Source organism: Heliangelus exortis, chromosome 7 (assembly GCF_036169615.1).
Source record: "Heliangelus exortis chromosome 7, bHelExo1.hap1, whole genome shotgun sequence".
In the NCBI taxonomy this organism is placed as follows: Eukaryota; Metazoa; Chordata; class Aves; order Apodiformes; family Trochilidae; genus Heliangelus; species Heliangelus exortis.
In genome coordinates, this window is record NC_092428.1 from 33870856 (window position 1) to 33883157 (window position 12302).

Genomic DNA, 12302 nt, shown 5'->3' on the forward strand with positions numbered 1-12302 from the left:
CCTGTGATCCCAAGGAGCTGTTTTGAAGCCAGGAAAGCTTCTTGGTTTGTCAGTTATCCTGCAGGCAAAATCTAAATTTGGCTTGTTTTTCCATTTCTTTCGTGTCACGTTTTTTTTTTTTTTTTTTCCTTCGTGCTGTATTTATGTTTGGCACTGAAGGAAAAAAAAAACAAAACACCAACAACAAAAAATACCAAACCCACTACATTTACTGACTCAGTAAGATACTTGTTTCAAAGCAAAAAATAATAATTGTGCTTTCCTCTGCCTGGAGAAACCCCAGTGCCAGTGGCACCGTGGGCAATGTATGAACAGCCTAATAGTGTCTTTACTGTCCCCTGCATGGAGAGGATGGCAAAGTCCAAGCAGCCTGCTGTCACATTGCTGCTTTTCAGCAAGAAGAATATTTATGTTCTATAAAACAGGGCAACCTGCTTGTCCAAGGAAGAGAAACCCACAAACGACCCAGCCCCAGAGCTCAGCCCAGCGCAGCTCCCAGGGCAAGAAGAGATCTCTCAGGTTAAGTATTTCTCCTTTTTGATTTTCAAATTGCAGGTGCAGGACTCGTTCACCTGCCTGGGGTGTGGCTGTGCATGCTCTGAGGGGGCAGCAGCCATCCCATGACAACTTCCCACTTCTTGCCTTTTCACTCCATCCTCCTGCCAGCTGGATTATTCATAGCCCATGTTTCCTGCTCTTACTTTCTGTTGTTTTTAGCTCTGCAGGTGCCTTTATTCTGGTTTCCTGAAGGCTGTGATTTCATTAAACTGGGGGGTTTGGATGCTTTGAAACCAGTCTGGGTTGGATTGGTGTTGAAGGGGCTGGAGTTAAACATTTGAGAGCTGCTCTGACTGATCACTGTGCTGGTTTGACTCTTGGCTTCTGCATCAGTCCAGGCAACTCAGTGCACATGTCCTGCACTGGATGCATTGCCTTTCATGTATATATATATATATATATAAAAGTATATAAGTAGTCTGAAAAAAAGTGTATATAACATACAAAACTGGGTTACTGAAGGGCAGGCACTAGGCAAAACTGTGGCAGTTCTTTCTGCACAGCCACTCTTTTCTCCCCATGCAGTGCAGGGAATGGACTGAATCTGTCCCAGCTGTGTGTGAGCTGTGCACACCCTTACATAGCAGCTCCTGCCAGTATTTAGCAGTAGGACATATTGACCATGTTCTGAAGTCCTTACTCAGGCAAAACCTGCCCAGAGGTCAACATGAACCTCAATGAATCGATTCATCCCCCAGCAGCTTTGCTGGGTCTGGATGGTTTTGAAGCACATGCCTTTGAACAGAACACTAAGATTTAAAATTGGGCTGTGGAAAGCGATGGAGAATGTTTGTGCACATGAATGAAGGGTGGTGCAGGGAAGGGAATGTGGATTTTTGGCAGAGTGGGTTGCAGGAGGGGATGTGCAGTCAGCCCTGCTGCCTGCCAGAGCTGCCATGCCCTAGCAGGGCACTTACCTCAAATCACAGGTTGTGAGAAGTGACATTTCCATTCAAATTACTCCAACAGCCAACAGTTCCCCAGTGCAACTTCTTCTGTAAGTGACACTGTGACAGTGATCCAGGAATTTAACTTGCTGTTGTCTCCTTCCAAGTGGAATTATGAGGTTTGTGACATGCATTAGGAGGATGGCTCCTGGTTGCAGCCGGTGCTTTGTGTGTCTGGGCGATTGATCACAGGTCGAGTGCAGAGCCTGGGAAGTTTTGTCACCTCAGGATAGCTGTCCCTGCTGTGACCTGCCTCTTCTCACTCCCCTCTCCTCATTTCCCACTGCCTGAGCTAAAAGCCCAGTGCTCCACTGAAGTTTTTCTGGCATCTCCTGGTTCCCTGAGAGTTTTTTTGAAGTCCCTCTTTTTAATTACGATGGGCAGATCATCTGCTCTTGGCATGTGTGTACCTGCTGCTCCCACTGCTGGGCTCCCTCCTCTCCTCAGGGATGCCTCTTGGATTCTTTTTTTTTTTTTCTTTTTCTTTTTTTACCTGCAAAGAAACACAGGCTGGTTTACAGACTGCTGGGGTGTAGTTGTGGTCGTTTTTGAGGATGGATTCATCTATTGAGAAAGAGGTCTGACCAAGTCTGTGGATATTTCAGCTAAAGCAAAGGGATTGGGAATGTCCCAAACTGGAACTTTGTAAAGTTTTGCTGTTCTAGCTTTAAGAAAGGAAACTATAGAGTTATTGGAAGAGTGCCTGCTAAAGGTACTTCTGAAGGAACAAGGGCACCATATTTATTCTTTGCCCACATCTGGAATCCCCAAATAACTTACAGATGTTTCAAAGCAGTTCCATGGTACTGTGGATGCTGAGCTGTACCTGGCTTAGTGCTGCTGATCTGACTCAAAATATTCTTGTACAAAAAAGAAATCCTAATATTTCTTCACACTTGTAGAAGGGTTGTATCAGTACAAGCAACTCCAAACCAGAAAGCCACCCAAGTAAATGATCTTTTTGCTCTGTTCCTTGCAACCACAAGCTGGGGGTGATGCAGTCTTTGTAATTACTATTTGAGAGGCCATGTAAAGGAATTAAACTCAACTGGCTCAGTGACTATTAAGCTACTTTCCAAAGTTCTGGGAGGTAGCAGCTCTCCTGTTGAGGGAAGGAGCAGCTTTAACCTGCCATGGTCTGGCCTAAGAGAGAGGTTTGTGTCCAGGCTTGGGTTGAATGAGAGATGCAGCAAAAATAGAGGCTTTGGGTAAGATGAAACACAGAAAAAGTAAAAAAATTTAAAAAGTGCTTTGATATGATGGTGAATAGAGGATTAACTGCACTGTGCTGCCTGGATGTTAATTTTGTATGGTTTGTTTTGGTTTGTTTGAGGTGCCAGCAATACAAACAATGTTTGGCTGCTAAGGGTGCTAAAAAAGGGCTTTGGAGTGGCCAGAATCTGTTTGCCAGCAGGTGGGGAGGGAGGGCAGGGAAAGCTCTGTCTGATTTTATTTTCAAGGGTGGAAATTTAACACTGGGAACCTAATTCCTATTTCCATTCTTATCAAAACTCTCACCTCTGTGAGTGTGCACATACACCCAAAACAAAATTAATAAAAATCCAACCCATCCAGCCGTGCAGGGTGGGTTATTTATAGAGCATCTCTGCCTTTTGTCAGCTGGGGGGAGGTTAACAATGTTCTTCCAGAATAAACCCAGTTCTCTGCAGCAGAAAGGGAAGAGTCCTGCAAGGAGGCAACAAAGAGACAGAGAGGGCTGTGGCAGCAAAGGCCACCAAGCAAAACCCACCCCATTCTGATCAGCATCTCTGGGAGGCAGTGAGAGCTGGGGGAGATGTTGTATAAAGCAGATCCATCCAGTGCAGCCAGATGGAATGGGTATGTCCTGACAAAGCATTTATTTTAATAAATGTTCAATTAAAATCGGTTCTGTAGTGCAAGCATGGGCCAGAAGTAGTATGGGAATTAATAAGATCACTGCTAGATACAAACATTAAGGCAGTTGGGCACTTCTAAGGGTGATGGTTATGAAAAAAGAAATCTTAACACTTCCATAGGGTTATTTTGCCTCCCCACAAACCAGAAAATGCTAAAGCTATGCTTTAAGGAGATGTTTTTAAAATTCCATCTCTTTGTTTTTTCACCAAAAAAAAAAAAAAATCGCATGCCTAGGCAACACCTCAGTAATGTGCAGGTTTATATAAATACAGCAGCTGAGGGGAAAAACTCCACTAGAAACTTGTCTCTGTAATATCACAGATACAGTATCTAATCAGGAGTTTATAATAGCAGAAATCTCAGATGAACAGAGGATGATTTTTCTGGTTTATCCTTGATATAACCCCATTTAAGTGAGAATTTGTGACCGTGTGAGTCCCATATTAAGTGAGTGGGGCTCTTCACACAGGTAAAATTGTGTATGTGCTGAAGTATTGCCTAAAATGGCATCCAAGCTGAGCAGCAGGGTTTTATTTTATTATTTACACCCTGGTCTTCATCCTTCTGCAAGTTTCCTTGTCAAAATGCACAGAAGTTCAAGTTTTGTGAGTGTGGTCAGTCTTTGTGTTCAAGTCAAAGGGGAAGGCCTCTGAAAATAAGTAGAAGTTGGAGGTTCTGATGACAGGGATGTCATCAGCATCAGAGATCTACCAAATAATAAAATAATCTGGTTTTTTGCAGCACCCAAGGAGCTCGGGGCCAGTTGTGAAGGTGCCTCCATGTGTGAGTAGCTACAAGCTGGAGCAGTCCTTGGGGGCACAGGGTGCTCACAGATGGAAAGCAATGTGTAAGTCTCACAGGCTTCAGCTCTATAAACATTCATTTTGTTTGTGATACTATTATTTTTTCATTCATAATCAACAAATATTTCAAATGTTATACTGTAGATTTACATTTTCTCAATGTTTTTAAAAGAGAAAGGTGCAATAATTTAAACATCAGGTATGGTACAAGTACAGGCAGTGTGCAGATGTGTGTTAAAAGACTAGAGCTATATTTTCATTTTCAGGCCACTATAATGCTTGGGCTCCATTACCCTATTTGACATTGCTCTGTGCCTTCAGAATCTGAATTTTCTCACTGGAAATACCTTAAGGTTTAAATCCTCCCACCAAGCATTAAAAGGTTTTGTTGTTTCCTCGTCTCACACAAACCAGGTGCAAGCAACACGTCTGGGAAGTCAGAGCACTCATTGTGAAAATAGAAATAAATAAACAAAAAAACAACCCCAAAGCCGAGGGCTGGTAATTTAGTACTAGAAAGTTAATTCAGGAGACCTCTGACCTTCCCACTGCCACGTGACTATTGATTTTCAATATTGCTCGGGCCCGTGCCACCCTAAGCGTGTAGTTCAGCAGATTCAGAACAGTTTTTTCCTGATCAGTTCAGTCCCCGAGTACTTGTGCATTAAGACAACAAATGGGGGTGGCTCCTGGGCTGTCACAGGGTGGCCTGGTGGACGTGCTGGGTCTCTAATGAACTTGGGTTGGTGGCAGACACAGCGGGGTGAGGGGCTCCTCTGGCTCCCCCAGGGCTGTGCCTGGGGGATGTGCTGAGTTGGGTCACCAACACCCCTCTGCCTTCACACCAGAGCATTCCTACTGAACAGCTCATTGTACTCCCCACCTTGGGTCTTGTCAAGTTTCTAAACCTGCTTTTTTTTTTTTTTCCCCCCCTCCAAGAAGCAAATGAAGATGGAAACTGGTGGATCCACCAAGTGGATGCTGTGGCAAACCCAGGACAGGTGACTTCCAACACCCTCCTCCCTTCCTAAGCACCAATTATTTACATCAGGGGCAGTGGCCAGGCTGGTGTGGGACACACACAGCATCCCCAGCTCAGATGAAGATGTGTTTTACCCATGCACCTAAAGAAGACTTCAGCCTTCCCTCCTCCTCCCAGCTTTATTGATTATTGAAAATGTTACATCCTGGGGAGGAAAATGTCATTGCTTTAAATACCAGCACTAACAGTTGGTAAAAGTTCTTTTTTTTTTTTTGCCGAGGCCTGGGTGATGAAGAAAAATTAAACAATGGGAAAGATGGAGAAATACAGGGAATTGAAAAGAAAGGGAGTGAAAAACAAACTCTGAGTGCCTTAATTCAAGCGAGGAGCTTCACTCCCTCAAGTGAGAGGCTTCAAAGCACACGCGCCTCGCACCGGACTTTTTTACTGGAAGGGTGAAATATGTAATGAAATTCAACGAGGAAACTGGAAAAACAGCCAAATTGGTGCAGCAAAGTGGTTAATAGGATCATTAGCCTCCTCGCTGTATTTTTTTGGACATTGTGTGCCTGTACCATAGTCCTCGAGAGCAGATTGCAGGAACAGGCTGACAGTTACCCGCTAACTCAGCAGTGCTGGGTGCAAACTGCCATCTTCCTGTGGATTTACAGCTGCCACTTCTGCTACTTCAATTAGTTCTATAGCACACAGATGTTGCTTAAATGTTGCTGCTAATGATACTGCAATAAGCGTAAGATTCATGCCATATTTTGAGGCACGTAAATTTCTCAAGTGGCACAATTAAAGTGGAAATATTAGGTGGGGAGAACTTGGCAGTCTCTCCAACTTGGAAAGCGCACCCGCTATGCAATAATGGGTCAAAAATTCATTCAAGTTTTACTGCTGTTCAGAGTTTTAAAAGACTTTTCACAGTTGAATGCAAAGTAGTAAAAAGCAGAGTATTAGGAAATGAGAATGCTGTTCTGTTATTCAGACATGACTTTTCATTTCAAATTGAAATCACATGCTTACCTTCGCCGGGAGGGCTGCGTGGTGCCCAGCCAGGCTGCCAAGATGCAAAAGGAATAAATACAAAGTTTGCATTAATAATGATTTAATTGTGGTGGCTGCACAGAGGTTCGGCCTGGCGGTTGTGTTAGTGGGGGGAAAGAAAGAGACAGAAGGAAAAAAAAAAAAAAAAGGAGAAAAAATGGTTTCCCAAGTCACACACACAGAGACAGCATCAATCATTTCCGAAGCCAGATGTAGCCTCCAAACTGCAGCCTGACAACACATCTCCTGTTTGTGCAGCCACCAAGCAATTATTCTTTCCATTATATCTCCCAATGACAGATCTCCAAACCCAGGGCTGTAAAAATTAGAGTTTGGGCTTATACAGTTGTGTCGGGTCTTAAAAAAAAAATTAAATTAAATTAAAAAAAAAAAAAAATAGAAGAAAACTTATCATGGCTGCTGTGTTTATGAGCTTGTCAAAGTACATGTACATAATTTTCATCAGAATTTCTTTTTACCTCATTTTCCAATCCTTCAGGATTAGATTTATCAGCAGCTCCTGCAGAGAGAGCTCTGTGCCTGCGTCCGAGCGGCTTTTCCACCTGCGAGCTGGACACCCGAGCAGAGCCTGGTGAGTTGCCTCTGCTTGTGAAATGCCTGAGCCTTTTTCTTCATCCCACATATTTTTCTCCTTCAAATTGTTTTTCAGCTACTGCCCAGCGTGCCCTACAAATTTGAGGTGTGATTTTTTTTAGAAGTGGTTTAACACCTCCACCTTGTTTGGTGCCTGTGTCGCCGTGGATGTGTTTAGGCGGGCAAAGCCAAAGGAAGAGAGCTGGGAACACAGGGATTCTTCCCATTTAATGTTTAATTTATTTATACTGGGGAAAGATTAGCAGGCCAGCACTGATGCTGGAACCTTCTAGCACACGCAGCATTTAGAGGCTGAAGTTAAACATTAGGAGAAGCAATCAGTAGCAGAGGAAGGGCTGGCGAGCATCAGCGCCTTGTATCTAAATTACTGATTTTCTACCACGGTGCCCCAGCAATTCCATTGCTCTGCCTGGCTCTGTCCCTGCTCCTGGTTTGGATTATTTAACAGCAAATCTTACAGATGTCAGGTTTGTCTTGTTCCAAGGCAACAAGGACAATAAGTTCCAGCTGACCTCAGGACAATGAATCTTGCAGGAGCATGGTAGTGTTTTATTCCGGCGGTGAACAGCTCCCCTGTAATTGAGAGAGAAGGAAATGTCACCCTCACTGTGCTGGTGACATGGCCCTGGCTGTGTGCAGAGGCAGCCCCAGACCCTCACACAGGGGGCAGGAACATCTCCTTCCTCTTTTTTTTTTTTTTTCTTTTTTTTGGGGGGTTTTTTTGAGCCTGGTGTTGCCCAAGCCAATGCACCAGAAGAGGAGGTGGCAGGTGGGACATGGGTGGACCTCAGCAGAAAGGGTTTGAAACCATTGTCCAAAAGCACTTCTCTGTTTCTCTGTCTTTTTTGTGGTCCTGCCTTGCAGCTCCCTGTCTGGGTGGATGTACAGCCCCATGCTGCATAAGAGGACAGGGTATTTCATGACTTCTGCCCCAGCTGGTCCACTGCAGAAAATTGCTTGATTCCAAACTATTAATTTACATTGACCCCATGAAGTAAATAATGCCTATTATTAAAACTTTCAGTTTTAACCTGAAAGAGGGGATATTCAGGCCAGATTTAAGGAAGCATTTTTTTTATATTCTGAAGGTGGTAAGACACTGGCCTGAGTTGCCCAGAGAGGTGGTAGATGCCCCATCCTTAGAAACACTTCAGGTCAGGATGGACAGGGCTCTGATCTGGTTGAAATGTCCCTGATGACTCCAGGGGGTTGGACTTGGTGGCCTTGAAAGGTCCCTTCCAGCCTCAACCATGCTGAGATTGGTTTGTGGCCTTGATGCTGAGGAGCAAGCGGGTCTGGTTGCTGGTTGCAGCCCCTTGGTTTACCCCTGTGACACCAGATGTTGGGCTGTGGTTGACAAGAGATGCTTGCTGTATGCCATAGTCTGTGACTTTTCACAATAACATTTTAAAAATGGCCTTAATCCCACAAACCAATCTTTCTTTGCCTGGGTGCAAACCCTCACATGCCACTCACAGCCCGGGAGAGCTCGGAGCAGAGTGGTCCATGAGCTTCCCACCTTCCAGAAGTGTCAGGGAGATGTGGAAAAGGCTTTTGTTTGCATTGGCAAAGATTCCAGGAGTCTGTCCCACTCTGACTTTGGCAGTTTGTTTCTCATTTCAAGTACCCTCTGTAATCTGGTACGATATATAGGCCAGTTGTATTTCCCCCCTCGCTCCAGCCTATGTCCTCTTTCTATTTAGGAATTAATTATGATGCTATCTTGTGTAACTCATTAGTATCAATTAATTCTTTCCCTTTCATGATTTCATATAGCTAAATTAGATTGCCTCTTAGGAACTTAATAATCAGTATCGGGCTCATTTAGACATTTTTTTTTTCCTCTTTCTCCACCCAGTTTTACTTGGGTGTGAGGATGTGGTAGCTTGAAACACTTTGGCCCTTCCAATGGGGACACCAAAGGGTGGTGTGATGGCACCACTGTGCTCTGTCTCCACCTTTCCTCACCCCTAATTCTTAATTTTAGCAGACTCTTTTTATTATTTATTTATTTGGGGGCTGTGTAAGCTGTTATTGGTATATGAACATCCTCTTAGATGTTATCAGAATAAGTAGGAAATACCCCACTTCCAGCAACTGGCCAGAGCCTTGTGAATTATCCTCCCCTTAAACTCACTGCAGGGACAGAGAGAAACATCAAGGGAGGTTGAGGTTGTGTTCATTCATCTTAGTGGGGTGTTAAGTTTGTAACCAGAGCGTTGCTGGCACTGGTGTGCCCATCTTTAACTGCTCCACTGCTCCCTGGCACACTGAATCCATTCGGGGGGGGGGAGGAATGAAAAAAAAAAAAAGGCAGTAATATGATTGAATATATCTGGCAGGACCTGATATTCCCACTCATTTTGAATCTGATCCAGCAGCAGCAGCACAGGCAATTAAATAACAAGTTTTCTCCTGCAAAATGAGTTGCAAAATGCCCCCAGCTGCATGATGTAGGAAATACACCTTGATTTTACTAATTGCTGTGCCTCTACCTCACTGGGGTGGCTCTGCCTGACCCACTTCACATCTTCCCCATAGCTGAGCTCGGGCTGGGTGGCCAAAGGGCAGAGGATTTGCCTGGTACCAAACACCCATCATCATTTGTCTCCTTTTGGCAAGGTGATGCTCCAGGCCCAGTGGTGAGGCTCAGACTTTGGCAGCCCAGGCTGCTCTGGGTGCAGGGGGGCTTCAGACAGACAGCAAAATGCAGCTTCAAAAAGCAGACTTGTAGGTAAACTTGTTTTCCAGCCTCACCATCCCAGGCTGAAAACAAAACCCTGAGCAGCTCTCATCACAACGTGGCCACCAAAACATCAGGATTTTTTTTTTTTTAATGGAGCTAAAAGAAAATTTTTAAAAAAAGAAAAAGAAAAAAAGCAAAAAAGCAAGCAGTGTTAGAAAAGTTACTGGAGGCTGCAGCATGCAGGTGCTTGCAGCTGTGGATGTGCAGCCAAGGAGGCTGGAGCTGCATCTCCTGTACATCATCTGCTGCTGGGACAGTGCTGCCCCGTGGCAGGGAGAAGCTGGCTTTTCTTTTTCCTGCAGAAGTGCTGGGAGAGCCCTGCCTGCATTGATCCCAAATTTTATTGTTTCCATATTCCTTGCCAGATCAAACCCCGGAGCCAGGGAGAGGCAGCAGGGAGGGAGCTGCTCTAATGAGGAGTGTAAGGAGAGTAATTGCTAAATCCCAATTAAGGCAGATATGGGTCAAGCAGAGGAAAAAGAAGGGTGGATTTCTGTGAAAGGAGAGGGGAAGTCAACAGGCTGAGGCTTGGAGGATAACTTGGTTTCTGAACACAAGCAGATTTGCAGCCATTCCCCAGCCTGCCCTGGGCTCCCAGCCTGAACTCCCACTTCAGGAGAGCAGCAAGGGAAGAAAAGGAAGGAAAAAAGAAAAAAAAATAGGAACCCAAAACTTTACCAGGAGGAAAAAACAAATTTGAGAAAACTACAATACTTTATTCCTCAAAACTTAAAGAAAATTAAATCTAAAATGCATTCAGGGTGGCTTTCAAATCTTATTCTCACTAAAAATGAGAGAAAATGTGCCAATTTCTTTTTTTTCCCCCCCAGAATGCCCACTCGGTCTCCTAAGGTGAGATTATTCTCATTATCAACAAATTGTGACTACTATTTTAAAATCTGGGAACTTTGGTGAATATGCTAATCAGGGAACCACCCAGCATTATTTGATCTATTTACATACATGTATACAATTACATTCCATTACCTGGTGATGTGTTTTATGTCTCTGTGCAGATGAAAATGCTGAATGCTGAATTTCTTTTTTAGAAGGAAAGCCAAAACATCTTCAGATTCTTTTTGGGTGGGAATCAGTGTGTGCAGTAAGAGTGGGGTGAGAAGGGCTCTAATTTCAGCAGGTACAGAGCTACCACAAGAGGAGGAGCAGGTTTCTCTACACCTGTCCTGCACCTGAAGTTAAAAAGTGATGTTAATAAAGTTGGTGTGGAAATGGAGATGCAATATCTATATAATTAATCGAGATATTATTAATGTATTAAATCTATGGGACTATTATAATACATTTATATTATTATAATTATTAATTTATTATATTCATATGCTAGATACTGTTCTCCTTGGCCACTGCAGTGCTGGCTCCAGGGCTGCTCATCCATGGCTGGGACCCTTCAGCAGCTCAGTCCTGGGGAGGGACTGGTTCTCAGGACCCTTTTCTGCCATCAGTGATCCTCAGCCATGGACCTGGCTTCACTCCTTGGTCCATCAGAACCTCTGGCTGGTCCCTACCTACTCCTTGGTTTTTTGGCTGTGTCCTGAGGGATGAGGTAAGTGAGGGGGTAGCAAGGGAGAAATCTCCCAAGTCCTTTTACAGATATTTTGGGTATTGAGGTGTCTGTAGGATTTATAACTTACGTTCATAGAACCCTAGACTGGTTTGTGTTGAAAGGGACCTTTCAAAGCCACCAAATCCAACCCCCTGCAGTGACAGGGACATTCTGAACCAGATGAGGTTGCTCAGCCCCATCCAACCTTGTCTGGAACATTTCCCTTGGATGGGGTGGCTGCCACCTCTCTGGGCAACCTGGGCCAGGGTCTCACCACCCTCCCTGTAAATAATTTCTTCCTAATACCTGGTCTGCATCTCCCCTCTTCCAGTTTACAGCCATCACCCCTTGTCCTTTCACTACAGGCCCTGCTAAAATGTTTGTCCCCATCTTTCTTGTCAGTCTCCTCCAAGTGGCTGGCAGGCCAGTGCTTTGCTGTAAGGTGGGACATGTGGATAGACCAGAAGGATGAAGCAGTGCTGGGGAATCTGTTTCCACTCTGTGGCATGACTCCTTCCTTCTTCAGCTTTCTAGTTCCCTTTTTTCATCTACCTACACCTATTCTGCCCAAGCAGCCTGGTGAGATGGTTATTAGAGGTTGTTTGATTATTACTGTTTCTACTCATTACAGTTTCAAAGCACTTTTGTGTCTGTGGAGCAAAGCCCACAGCAATTAATTCTTTTCCTTTCTTTCTTTCTTTTTTTTCCTTTTTAACCTTGGGACTCAAGCAGAAGAACAGAAGAAAGTGACAGCTGCAGCAGCACCAGGACACAGAACCCCCTCTTGCAAACCTCTGTGGTCACCCAGCACCTCCCAGCCCACTCCACATTCTGCTGCTGACCTTCACCTGGTGAGGACCAACCCCTGGGTCTGGGTCATGGTGACCAGAACCTGGACCACCCAGCAGCATGTTGTCCCCAGCTCCAGCACTTGGCACCTTGGCTGCAGCACCTCCAGCTCCAGGCACCTCAGCAGCTCTGGCTCCCACAGCAGAACTGCACAGAAAGGCAGCATTCAAACCCAATTTAGTGGCTCTCAAGGTACAATTTTTATTTTCACATCTTGCTCCTTCCTCCTCCCTGCCTTCCCCTGGGTGTTTCCATCCTATGTTTCCTCATAAGGCAACTTTAAAGT

At 44.6% G+C, this 12302-nt stretch overlaps 1 long non-coding RNA gene across 1 annotated transcript; it reads left to right on the top strand.

The window, feature by feature from the left end:
* Positions 1-425: 425 nt before the first annotated feature.
* On the top strand, positions 426-11167 carry LOC139798695 (uncharacterized). Its single transcript, XR_011726919.1, has 5 exons — positions 426-3344; positions 4146-4251; positions 5147-5208; positions 6742-6834; positions 10949-11167. It is a non-coding gene; the product is annotated as an uncharacterized lncRNA (long non-coding RNA).
* Positions 11168-12302: the final 1135 nt, after the last annotated feature.